Genomic DNA, 14,591 nt, shown 5'->3' on the forward strand with positions numbered 1-14,591 from the left:
ATACTTATAATTAATATAGTTATACTAAATCGCTAAAAGTTTATAACTAATACTAATATATAGTTTTTATTAATACTAATATATAACTATACTAATAGTCTAATATTAATACTATTATATAGTCTAACTAGTATTAGTATAGTTATTAACTTTACTAATAGTATAAATATTAGACTATTAGTATAGTTATATATTAGTATTAGTGATAGTGATTTAGTATAACTATAGTTTATATTAGACTATTAATATTAGTTAAATAGTTGTAAACTTATATATTAGTATAGCTATATAATATATTAGACTATATAATAGTATTAATATTAGACTATTAGTGTAGTTATTTATTAGTATTAGTTATAAACTTTAAGTGATTTAATATAACTATATTAATTATAAGTATAACTAACTATAGTTTATATTACATTTATAATATATATAGACTATATAATATATATATTGAATCATTGATATATATATATTTGTAATACATTTAATATAATATAGTCTAATATATTAGACTATATAATAGTATTAATATTAGACTATTAGTATAGTTATATATTAGTATTAGTGATATATTATAACTATACTAATAGTATAAATATTAGACTATTAGTATAGTTATATATTAGCATTAGTGATAGTGATTTAGTATAACTATAGTTTATATTAGACTATTAATATTAGTTAAATAGTTGTAGACTTATATATTAGTATAGCTATATAATATATTAGACTATATAATAGTATTAATATTAGACTATTAGTGTAGTTATTTATTAGTATTAGTTATAAACTTTAAGTGATTTAATATAACTATATTAATTATAAGTATAACTAACTATAGTTTATATTACATTTATAATATATATAGACTATATAATATATATATTGAATCATTGATATATATATTTGTAATACATTTAATATAATATAGTCTAATATATTAGACTATATAATAGTATTAATATTAGACTATTAGTATAGTTATATATTAGTATTAGTGATAGTGATTTAATATAACTATAGTCTATATTAAACTATTAGTATTAGTTAAATAGTTGTAGACTTGTATATTAGTATTGTAGACTTGTATATTAGTATAGCTATATAATATATTAGACTATATAATAGTATTAATATTAGACTATTAGTGTAGTTATTTATTAGTATTAGTTATAAACTTTAAGTGATTTAGTATAACTATATTAATTATAAGTATAACTAACTATAGTTTATATTACATTTATAATATATATAGACTATATAATATATATATTGAATCATTGATATATATATTTGTAATACATTTAATATAATATAGTCTAATATATTAGACTATATAATAGTATTAATATTAGACTATTAGTATAGTTATATATTAGTATTAGTGATAGTGATTTAATATAACTATAGTCTATATTAAACTATTAGTATTGGTTAAATAGTTGTAGACTTGTATATTAGTATAGCTATATAATATATTTGACTATATAATAGTATTAATATTAGACTATTAGTGTAGTTATATATTAGTATTAGTTATAAACTATAAATTAGTATTAGTTATAAACTTTTAGTGATTTAGTATAACTATATTAATTATAAGTATAACTATAGTCTATATTATATTTGTAATATATATATATATAGACTATATAATATATATATATATTGAATCATTGATATATATATTTGTAAGAGTAATGCTACATACAGTCGTGGAATGCGCAAACGCCGTGCAGTCGCTTTGAAAAAAAGTGGGGTCTACTATTAAAAAATTAATTTCTTTTCAGGTGGATCCCTTATTTATTCACTTTTTTCAGAGCGACTGCACGGCGACTGCACGCTCACGACTGCAAGTATCATTTCTCTATTTGTAATATATTTAATATACTATAGTCTAATATATTAGACTAAATAATAGTATTAATATTAGACTATCAGTATATTTATATATTAGTATTAGTTAAATAGTTGTAGACTTATATATTAGTATAGCTATATAATATATTAGACTATATAATAGTATTAATATTAGACTATTAGTGTAGTTATATATTAGTATTAGTTATAAACTATATATTAGTATTAGTTATAAACTTTTAGTGATCTAGTATAACTTATATTAATTATAAGTATACCTATAGTCTATATTACACTATTAGTATTAGTTAAATAGTTGTAGACTTCTATATTAGTATGGCTATATAATATATTAGACTATATAATAGTATATATATTAGACTATATAATAGTATTAATATTAGACTATTATTGTAGTTATATATTAGTATTAGTTATAAACTATATATTAGTATTAGTTACAAACTTATATATTAGTATAGCTATATAAATTATTAGACTATATAATAGTATTAATATTAGACTATTAGTATAGTTATATATTAGTATTGGTTATAGACTTATAGTGATTTAGTATAACTATATATGTATAAGTATAATTATAGTCTACATTCGACTATTAGTATTAGTTATAAACTTATATATTAGTATAGCTATATAAATTAGTAGACTATATAATAGTATTAATATTTGACTATTATTATAGTTATATATTAGTATTAGTTATAAACTATATATTAATATAGTTATACAATATATGATCAATTAAATTTTCATTTTTAAGATTAAACTTTTATTTTATAATAATATTATCTTATATATAATTATATTAATTGCATAGGATCAAACAAATTATAAATTTTCACATTTAAGGTTAACATTTTTTGTTAAAATTTATAAATTATAATATGAAATTATTTCATATATGATATATAATTATATATATTATATATAAAAATTCCACATATAATTATACATTATATATAAAATATTATTTATATATATATTTTTTATCAACCGTCGGTTTTTACATTACAAGAATAGGTCCCGGACTGGACCGGTTCAAAATCGGTCTAACTGGTCTGGACTGGTTTTCCAGTTTAAATTTATACCCTTAAGTATTAGTATATGCTAATTATAATATCATATATCCTATGATACCATTCAAATAGTATCTGTTACATTTGACCGGTAATTCTGCATTCAAACGTACACTATATACGTTTGAACGTGAATTTTCACAATAGATTATGCATAACTTTAATTAAATTACGAATTAAATTGTAAAAATGTATTTTAAATTCTCACATAATAGAACATCATAATATTAATAAATATAATGTGAGTATAATTAATACTTAAAAACATAATAGATAATTGGAGGTTATCATAATAGACATAATAATAAATTATAATTATTACTTAAAAACATAAATAACACAATAGAACAACATAATAATAAACTATAATTAATACTTAACAACATGCACCAAGTGAATAAATAGCACAATTAATCATATAGCACAATTAATTAGATTTAACAAAATCGTATAGCACAATTTATTATATTTAATAAAATCATATAGCAAAATAAAATCATATAGCAAAAAAATAGTACCTTAATTATATAATTATCTATTGTTTGATATATTCTTGTATCCTGATTTGATGTTGTGTATTACATGAGATTAATAGTATGTTACATCGAAATAAACCTTAAACTCGTTCGAGAGTTATCAATCTCATTGAACGATTAATTGATAACTATTGAATTGTCAAGAGTGGACAATTTGGAATTATAAGATCAATATCGCAAACTATTCAACTATTTATTCGCGTTTGACATTATCTTTTTGGTAGTCATCCGTTGTTGTTTTGTTGATAGTGCATTGATGTTTTACTTGTCGGTGCACACGACCGAACGAGTATATTTAAAGAACTATGGAAATATGCTGCTGAAATTTTGTAGGACGTGACAGATAATAATTGATATATTGACAACTATGATCTTACAATCCTAAATGAGATAGCACCAACTACATGGTGAAATGAATAAATTGCACAATATGTTAGATACATGGTTGCTTGTTGATGCCCACATGACTGTTTGTAATAGGGTATTAGGCATGCATAAAAGTTGGATGCGAGTTAAAGATCGTTTGGGTGAGGACTATAATGTATATGATGAAGGTGATAAGAAATTTTTAGAATTCGCATCCTTTACAGTTGATAGTGACGAGTGTATTAGATGGCCATACTGACAATGCAAGAATTTGCATTTTCATTAGATAGACTTGCTGAAAGAGTATCTATTTGTCAAAAGCATTGATCAGGGTTATACTGATTGAGTCTTACACAGCGAACCATATCTAATGTTATTTAAGCCTCCACATGAAGAAAAATACATCGATGAAGATATATAGCCAAAGGTTGTTAGTGATAAATACGATAAAGATATGAAATAAATGTTGGGTGACATTGGTGCGAGAATGTTTATGGATGAATGTGATACAGACACATCAAACTCAAATGATGTGGGCTATAACACTTTTGCACGCTTGTGAAATGATTCACAGCGTGAGTTATATCCAGGATGCAGAATGTACAGTAACATTTACAGTTAGACTGTTTCACATAAAATTCATGTTCTGATTATCTATTAAGGCTGTTAGTATGTTACTCGAGCTGGTTAAAGATGTACTTCTATCAAACAATATTTTGCATCGTAACTTTTGTGAAGCAAAATAGTTGAAATGATAACTCAACTTTGATTAAAACATAATACATGCATATAAGAATGATTGTGTATTACACGAACTTATGCACATTTGGCTACGAGTTCATGGCAGAAGGTCTCCCAAAATGTTAATTATATTAATATTATTTAATATGTATGCAAAATTTAGAATACTCTGGGTGATAATATCTTTATATATATATATATATATCTAATTTTTCAATGATGACTTTGAACTAAATTTTGGTCGGAGAGAGGAGCGTAAAACTGTCAATGAAGTTATGTATAATGCATTCCGCAAATGTAAGGCGATGTGTCATGAACATTATAATAAGTTCGAGAATAAGGAAGATGCATGCCAACATCCTTTTCAGGATGTCCGACCTTCAGATGAGAAAAAGTTTTATGACATGTTTGAGAATCCATCATATAAGGTAAATTAAACGAATTTTTTATGTGTCTTATTTATAATTTTCGTTTCTTAATATTTATAATTTTTTTGCAGGAGCGAAATTCTACAAACAAAACAAATAGATTGAACTTAAAAATTCATCATCATGCAGACTCAAGATCTTTTCATGGTCTCTCTAAAAAACTGGTAAAGCTATTTTATTTTTATTGTATATAGTTTTTATTTGGAAGTATTCTAATGATTTTATATATCAACAAATGTCTATTGTAGCAAAATTTAAATACCAATTATGATTTGACAAAATTACATGCTGCATCATATACTGATCTTCATTGGACTCATCCTGAAGCCCATGAAAATTATGTAAGTATGATAATCTGTTTTAATTAAACATATTTGAATATTCGTAGCGATATTAAATTTTGTTATTGTATGTAAGATAAAATAGTTGTCCTACATTTTTTTTACAAAAGAAAAAAAAAGAGTAAGAGCCACATGTCAATAGTGACCCATACCCCATATTAATTAACAAAACTCTCACTTGTGGCGGAGAAAAACCGTGTAACAATAAACCACTTGAGTGTAAAGTAATAAACAAAGAAACATTCGAACCCAAGTGAAACTAAAAACATAATCCTTGATCTGGATCTGCAAATGGTTGCACTACATGCTGAATTTGTAGTAGATCAAAATTTCTCAACTAGTAATGTTGAAATTTTTATACAAGTTTTAGGCCAGCGTTCATAATATTTGAAGGGTTTGGGTCGTTTTGTAAAGCCTTCTACCTCTTCCTTATCGTCTGGTTTTGCTTCTAATACTTCTATAGTGTTAGAGAAGACGAATTCTAAAATTGAAAAATTAACTACAAGGCAACATGAGTTAAAGACTCAATTGATGAAATAAGCAGACATGGATATATGCATGAAACAACAAGAACAACAACAAGGAGAGTTCAGGAGAGAGATGCTTATGCAATAGTTCAGGCCTCCAAGCAACTGATTTACATTATAAGTACAGATTTTAGGATCTATTTTTGTACGAAGGAAGCTAGTACTATTATTTATTTATTTATTTAGTTCGCACTTATTTGATTACTTTTATGGCTATTGAATAAATTGTATTATATTTTTTTAAATATTATGTATGTTTATTTGATTTTTTATTATTGGGTAAACTAGAATAGTTACTGTTCAAATGACAAAAAACTGTTTAAACATTGATACAGAATATTCGAATGTAATCAGTATTAAACGTTCGAACAATAGTTCAAACCATTCGAACAAATCATCGAACATGAAATAAACGTTCGAATGTCATCTATAACAAATCGTTCGATTCTATCATGGCCCGGTCGAACGTCTTACTCAATACATTCAAACATATTTTTCTGTTTGACCATCAAGTTGTTTATTCGAACGTTTCCTCATGCCTATTTAGTTGAACAGACTGCTATTGATCGACTGCTCACGAAGGATGCATTCCAACATAATTGGCGTTCAAACATCAAGTTTGTACCATTTTAATGTTATTTTGGAATGAAATTCAATCGTCCAAAAAAAATATTCTGTTCGAACACGATTGAATTAATTTGCTCAAGTTCGTTTCAAAAGATATTTTTTTGGGATAAAATTAATATTTTCATCATAAAATATCTTTTGAGAAGTGTTATTGGAACGACTTTGAGACGATTTTTTTAATCTCAAGAAATATTTCGGGATCAAATCACAATTTTTTGTGACAAAAATTTTCATCCAAAAAACAACTTATGTTGTAGCGTTTTTTGTTCAAAGATATTTTAAGACTACATATTTTCAAAGCCCACCTCACATTTCCACAGCAAGTGAGATAATGATCATCTATATATCTTGAGAAGAAGCTGCGCACCTTCATTAGTACTCGATCATGACATCATGAGTTTCAAAAAAAAAAAAAAAAAGATCATGACATCATGCATGCGAATGAGGAGCCTTGACAATAAAAACACAATGATTGAAGGCAACGCACTCAAGAAATTAAGGAATATCAGGATTCAGTACTGGGTCGAGTCGGATGTCGTGTGGATCGATCCGTATAACTTCAAAGAGGCTGAAAGAGCTAGGATTGGTCAATGCTTTTAAGTACTGATACGGATTTCGAATTTAAGATTTAAAAAATATTTTAAATAATATTATTTTTTTATATATTTTTTTAATCATCATAAATATTTTTTAAAAAAATAAAAAATTTATAACATCTTTCAAAAATACTTTTTTAATTATTCGATAAAATAAAAATATCATTCGAAACATTTTTTAGATTTCAAATTCAGAATCCAAAGCATTTCTCATTTTCTAATGAACAACGCAAGCAGGTGCTAGCTACATGCAAACTCACATTCTTTTATGTTCCCTTAATTTCTTTAACTATTCGATTATCCGATTATCGCTTCTCTCTCCCTCTCTCCCTCTCTCGCGCATATATGGTGAGGTGAACTCTATAAATTAAGAGTAATAATATGTGATATGATATGTAAATTTAACATAGATAAGAGATGAAATTAACGAGTTTGAGTTTGATGTTAACGGATTCGGATCAAAATTGGTTTATCCATTAAGATACGAGTTATAAACGGGTCAATTTACTTAATACGAAATCAATCCGTTTTGATCCGTTTAGAATTTATTTCAAAATCAAAATTTTATTATTGTTAAGTTATAATAGTAATATTTATCGGTATGCTTATATTGTTATTGTTGAGATTGTAATTTTAAATCTATATTCATATTTGTTATTATATGATTTGTAATATTGGTTTTATATGTTAAAATTTGAAAAAGAGAAAATATACTTACAACTGTGAATTGCGTAACCGCCGCGTAATCGTTTTGAAAAAAATGAATAAAACATGGGACCCACATGAAAAAAATTAATTTTTTAATAGTGGACCCCACTCTTTTTCAAAGCGATTACGCGGCGGTTACGCACTTCACGGTTGTATGTAGAATTACTCGTAAAATTATGTTAATCATGTCAAATGAGTTATGCATTTTAGTTCAATCCATTTACATGAAACAAATGGGTCCAAATGAGTCGCATCGTATTAATATATTTTTAATTAATTATTAAACGGATCAAAATGAGTGACATAATAATATGCGTTATTTAAATAGGTTGAATTAGGATTTAAAAGTTTAACACATTTAACTTAACGGATTAGGTTAAACTTAATCTATATAATCGAATGTTCATAATTTAACACAATAACAACAAAACTCAAAAATCCGAAAACACGAAAACATGACCCGGCCGGAAACGGCAAATCTTGTACGTATAATCCTGCTCGTAGCTTCTTGGGTTATGATATATCAAAGAAAAGTAACTTAATTTAGGACAGAGGTGTTACCTAGGTTGTCGCGCTTAGGATACATATTCATTGGCGGCCTTTCCTGTAGCTTAGGATTCAGCTTCTTGTCGTTTAATAATCTCCTATTTATTTTTATGGGGGCCGGAAGTTTGGTAGCTTCAAAAATATATATCAATTTGCATTAAAGCGGATCCCCCGAGTTCGACTGTTCCCTCATAGCTAGGTTTCTAATCTTATAGGGTTTGGCTCACAAACTTGATCAATGGCGATATGTACTATTTTCGATCGGTGACATCTAACTGCTGGATATGGCAAAAGGGTTTCCTCCGACAAATTAACCAACGAAATTTGAGTGTGATAAGTATAGTACTTATGACAATACTCTCTTTACTCGCCCACCAATTGGTTAGTTATATTTAAGAGAAACGCTAATCTTAGGGCTTCCGACAGTTTTTTTTTTTAATTTAATAATTAAGAAAATGTTTTTTAATGATGTTATGAATTTATTAAAAAATATTAAAAAAATGCATGAAAAAAAATTATTGTCGGCTGCCCAATCGGGAGCCCCATGTGTGGCTGTAGAGCCACTCATATATTAATCCAGCCGATGATCAACACGTGGCTGGATCTCTTCCTTATTTAAGAAGAATTTCTCCATTTTTAATTCCTAGATATGTTAAAGATCTCGAATTTATAGCTTGATCTGTTTTCCAGAAAGAGTTTATGTGCCTCTCGTCACCTTTTTTTTATTATTAGGTTGGACTTGTTTGATAATGTATGCCATTGCCATTTTCCTTTATTATATATATATATTAATTTTTTTTTTGTATATGAAAATATGTGCTTATAACGGTAAATTATATTTATATATTCAACGATATGATTAAAAAAAAAAACAGTAGCTGCTCTATTAAGAACCTTTGTCGGAAAATTAGTTCCTCTTATGCTTTTTATTTTAACTAGTTTATGGACATACCTTTAGTTGGGCTGGCTCGGCCTAGCCATTGTTGTAGTGGAAACCCAGCTCGGAGTCCATTATGGGCTGAAAGATAAACCCACGGGGCCATGCCTAGTCTTCCGAGCCTGCCTATACTGAAACGTTGAATTCAACACTGTTAGATCTCCTGATGGGTGGCCCAACGTAATACTGCCTTTTCCCGACGGCCCAGCCCATTCTCGCAGTCATGTATATTTTTCAAAATTCGTCGGCTTTGCATCGGCTTCCTCCTTTTATTTAGTGCTTGGACTATAGCATCGACGAAATAGAAAAGAAAAGCCAAAAATAAATAAACACACATTGCTTTTTATAATATAACTTACGCAACTATGTTTTAAAATGAAAATATCTCATAAAAATAATATTACTTTATAAAAATATTCTTATTTTAAAATATAATTATAAAATATATTATAAAATATATTGTATAGTTATCGTTAATCATGAATTGCAAATTAGGGATACTATCAGCCCATGCGAGAGCGAGGTCGACCCTTCCCCGCACACCGCTCCCGGGTTGCAGCCCAAAGAGGCGGGGTCTCCCACCCGCTCCAATAGTGGCCATGGCCCACTAGGCCCAAATACTATTTTTGTGCCAAAAAGTGAACAACAAATATATTTTTAAACTTAAATTATCACATAAATTAAATTATAAATTTAAATTTATAAATATGACAATAATTTAAAAGTCTTCCAAGCGCCACTTGGCAGCCACCCCCAAATCCCCAAATTTTCTTCCCAGAAGCCCTTAAAAAGGCGGAGAGGTAGTAGAACTAAGAGCACTCTCATTGGAATAGCTAAATTAAAATACATTTTTTATGAATGTAAGATGAATTTAACTTTTAGCTATTCCATTTATATAAATCTCTATATTGGAATAGCCATTTTTTCATTATATGACAATAAAATAATATAAGATGAATTTAATTTTGACTATTCACATCAAATCTCCAAATTGAATTATCTATTTATTCATTATATAGTAATGAATAATTAATAATTTTGAAAATTTTTTAATTTTTTTAATTATGAATTTATTTTATTTTTTCATATTTTACTATTTATAATATTATATATTAATTTGTAATTGTATTCTAATTATATTTTTTCAATTGTCATTTAAAATGGAGAGAGAAATAATTAATATTAAAAGGAAAGAGAAAGAAATAATATAAAAAGGATTTGATGAATGAATAGTATCTTCTAAATTTAGAAATTAGTTTGAATATTACTGTAGTTATAATTCAATGTGAGTAATTTATCTACCTAATAGTTAAATTCTCATTGAATTTAACTTTTAATTAATCCAATGAGAATATTCGCAGTTACCGATTCAACGAACAACTCTAATGACTATGAACAGAAACCGAATCATGATGACGTTAGCCTTAGTAGAGATGCCAGCAGTGGTGCTTCTACTACTAGGCTTGCCAATGATGGTAGCACTAGCAATGACAATGGCAATAGCACCAGTATGACCGACAACCCTGAAAATCCCAATCCTCGAAACAACTCTATCGGTAGGATTTTTAACAATCCCAGAATTCACGATGCGTTCTTGGGTGTTGGCGAATATGGGAATTTGGTTTTGCCAAATGGGGATTTTGGCCTAGGATTTAAGAGGTTCAATTTGAAAGAGGGGCCCCCTGTAGCCTTTGGGCACTCGGGAATGGGCGGATCAACAGGCTTTGCCGACTTGAATAACAGGTTTGCTATTGCTGTGACCCTGAATAAAATGTCTTTTGGCGCTGTAACTGCAAACATCGTACAGCTTGTTTGTTCAGAATTGAATATCCCCGCGCGGGAGGAATTCTTGAGATTTGGAGGGATGGGACCTGATGCCCATTTAAATCTTGCAAGACCTTTGATCAATTGAGGACGGGAAGAAAAATTTTTCCCGTTTACATATCACAGTGTTTTTACTAGTAAAATTACTATTTTAGCCGATCACAATAATAAAATACACAAAAAATATGTAAAATTTATTGTATTTAACCGAACTCATATCATTTCATCTTATCTAATCATTACAGTTTTAATTCTTAAGTTTTTACGTAAAATAAAATAAACAATTTAATTTTTTTAAATCTTAAAATAAAAATAATATTAAAAAATATATATATTATAATAATATTTTATTTTATTTTTAATTTATCTCATTTCATCTTATATGTAAAAATAAATGAAGATTGGAATGACATTCGCGTGATTTACAAAGAAAACGAGGGTATAATGCCATTGTTCCAACTATAAAAACTGTTGAACACGAGAGAAGGAAAGCAATCTCTCTATTATCTGCTCAACTCCACTCGTTCAGAGTGCTTTCTTCTAAACGCTAGTAATTCTTTTGAAAGGTGAAAAGCTTTTAGTCTAACATAACGGGCATAACCGAGGCATGCTCAAGATCATTGATTAGAGACCGCGTGTTGCATGCATTTGGAAGCTCAAGTGCAAGCTCAGCGGCAACTCACCTTGGTGAGGACGATCATGGTTGCAAGCCACAGAATGCGCGCAAGGTTGATGACACAATGGTCCGAGCTCCAATTACCGTGTTCGGAATGCAAAACAATGGAAGAATCAAGAAGGAGAATGCGCGGCGAGTGGTAGAGAAGCTTGGCTTGATATATAGTACTCCTTCTTCCGAGGAAGACAGATATGGCTTTGAGCTACCTGGCGAAGGTCTTCTAGACGACGACGATGAAGTACCCATAGAGGAGGTGCTTGAAGCGCAACGAGTTACTGCGTGAAGCCTGAATTTCGACGAGGATGGTGATGGATATATAAATTTCTGCCTTGGTATCGATTATATATTATAAGTTTAACCGTAGATCCAAAACCTTTGGAATGTTGGATAGTAATTATATGGCAAGTTTTTAACCATTAGGATCATAGCAACCTTTAGTCCTCGTGATTACATTTATAGAACCCTTTTTTTTTTTTCGTTGAAAAATATATGGCGTACTTCATCACACAATATCAATTAATTCTAAACTTTACTTTATTTTTCTCAATAATATTTTAATCATGGATTAATCATTTCTCATTTATTTCTCTGTTATTAGATTGAAGAGATCATTATCAAAATCGTTAATTACCTAATTAATTAACCGACTTAATTTTATTTATGGTCTATGGTTTTATACAGTGGTGGAACCAGAAACTTTTACGAGGGAGGCCAATTTTTCTATTGTGTGACATGTTTATATAAAATAAAAAAAGAAACTAGAAAATCATAAAAATATAACTATAGAAATAAAATTAGATCTCAATAATTTGCTACATATATATACAAATAAAATTTTAAAAAACACAACTTAATATATGTTTCAAATTCCTAATGATAATGTTTCAAATAATTATATTAATCCATTATTATTTTTGTAATGAAATATTTAGAATTTATTTTCTTCATAGAAATTATTAAGTGATCTTTTAGAATATTATCTTTCTTATTCTAGTATGTAAGCTAATTTATTAAGTTTCATGCAAAATCTAGATATTTTTCGTGTCACATTAAGTATACAATGCTATAATTGAGACATTAAATAATTTTTTTTACTCATTGAAGTCTAGAGGATAAAACCTCTCAACTATTTTTCATGTAAATCATCAATCTTAAATTATTTCTCTTGTATTTTTATTTTGGATTCTATATTAAGAAGTCTAATATTGTATAAAAAAAACTTTGAGATCTATATTAATAAGTTTATTATTTTTTCTAAACTTAATTTTAATTTAATTTTGGTGAGGTCACGTCGTTAAAAATAAATAATATATAGAAATTATATAAAATTTTGACACTATAACAAAAAAATTGAAGAAAGACATAGCACTATAGAAAAAAGCTACCCAACCCCCGGTCCCCTAAACGCACGCCACACTCCTGACGTGGTGAACCCGGTTTGTCGCCACATCACGGTTTATTATTTATTCCTCCCGAGCTCCTTCATTCTCCCCCTTCTCCCTCAGAGTTCCCACTCGACGCAGACCTCTCCCTCTTCTCAAACTCCAGCCTTCTGAGTTTCTCATCCATGGCGCCGAAGCCCTCTCCCTCAACCCATCTCTTCTCCGACCCTAGCACCCATATCTTCTCCCTTGCCCAGCACCCATATCTTCTCCCTCAATTTATGCACTGCATTGTGGCGAATAGGTATTTCAAGCAAAAGCGCATCTCATATTTTACCATTTTTTTAGCACAAACTCCTTTACCCTTGTTTTGCAGATATATCCCACAATCATTGTGGTTGGTGCACTGGCAATCTTCAAGCAAAATTAGGGTCCATTTTTCAAAATATAAAAGTAAAATTTTTAAGCATAAACATGTACGTAGATCCATTTTCAAGCATAGATATATGTAATTTGGAAGCTAGCTATATATTTTACTACAATAAACTGGATTCCTGTTTGAAGGCACGTTCTTGATTATTAGCATGCGTTTGAAATTAGGGGTCGATATGGTCTTAATGAATTGAAAGTGGAGCTCCAATTTTGGAATGGTTTGTTTGGAGTCCTACATTAGGACACATCGCAGGTGGTTGAATTACTAATTATTATCTTGTTCATGGAAGGCTCTTTGTGAGCACCTGGGAAACATAAAGATTTATGTCCATCTCTTCACGAGTGGCTGTCAAAGATGAAGGTTAATAGACTTGGTGCCATTCTTGTCTGATGCATGGCAACATTTTCTACAGTGAATGATTAAGATATTACTATTGATTTGTGCGAGTCAAAAGTTCTTGGATGAGTAATAATTATTGTAAACATAGAAGAAAATAATTGCAGTCTAAATTTTCTTACAAAGCAAGTTTTTTCAGGTGAATTGATCAACATACTAACAAATAAATTCCTCCTGGATTTTGTAGGTGGCTGCAATGGCTTGCTTCATTTCAAACAATGCATTTGCAAAGAACTTGGCAAGAAAGTCTGGGTCAGGGATGATATCTTTTGCAACCAAATTAAAAAGCATCATAATGATCATGATATCTATTCGAGCTGCAAGTGTGTCGGGAGAAGCTGTTGCAAATGAAGATATTACTTATTTTGTTGAAAAGTTTAAGGAAAATAGCATCAGGATGGAACACTTTATTTTGTATTGTTGTTCTTGCATGTTGCAGCTCATTTAAGTCACTCTCATATTTTTGAGTTCATGTGGTTGATAGTTTTGTAGAAAACAACCTACTTTGAAAATGCAGAAAATTGACCTGTTACAATCTTTGGGTTTCTGTGTTTGTGTTTG

The sequence above is a fragment of the Juglans regia genome, chromosome 11 (genome assembly GCF_001411555.2).
Source record: "Juglans regia cultivar Chandler chromosome 11, Walnut 2.0, whole genome shotgun sequence".
Lineage (NCBI taxonomy): Eukaryota > Viridiplantae > Streptophyta > Magnoliopsida > Fagales > Juglandaceae > Juglans > Juglans regia.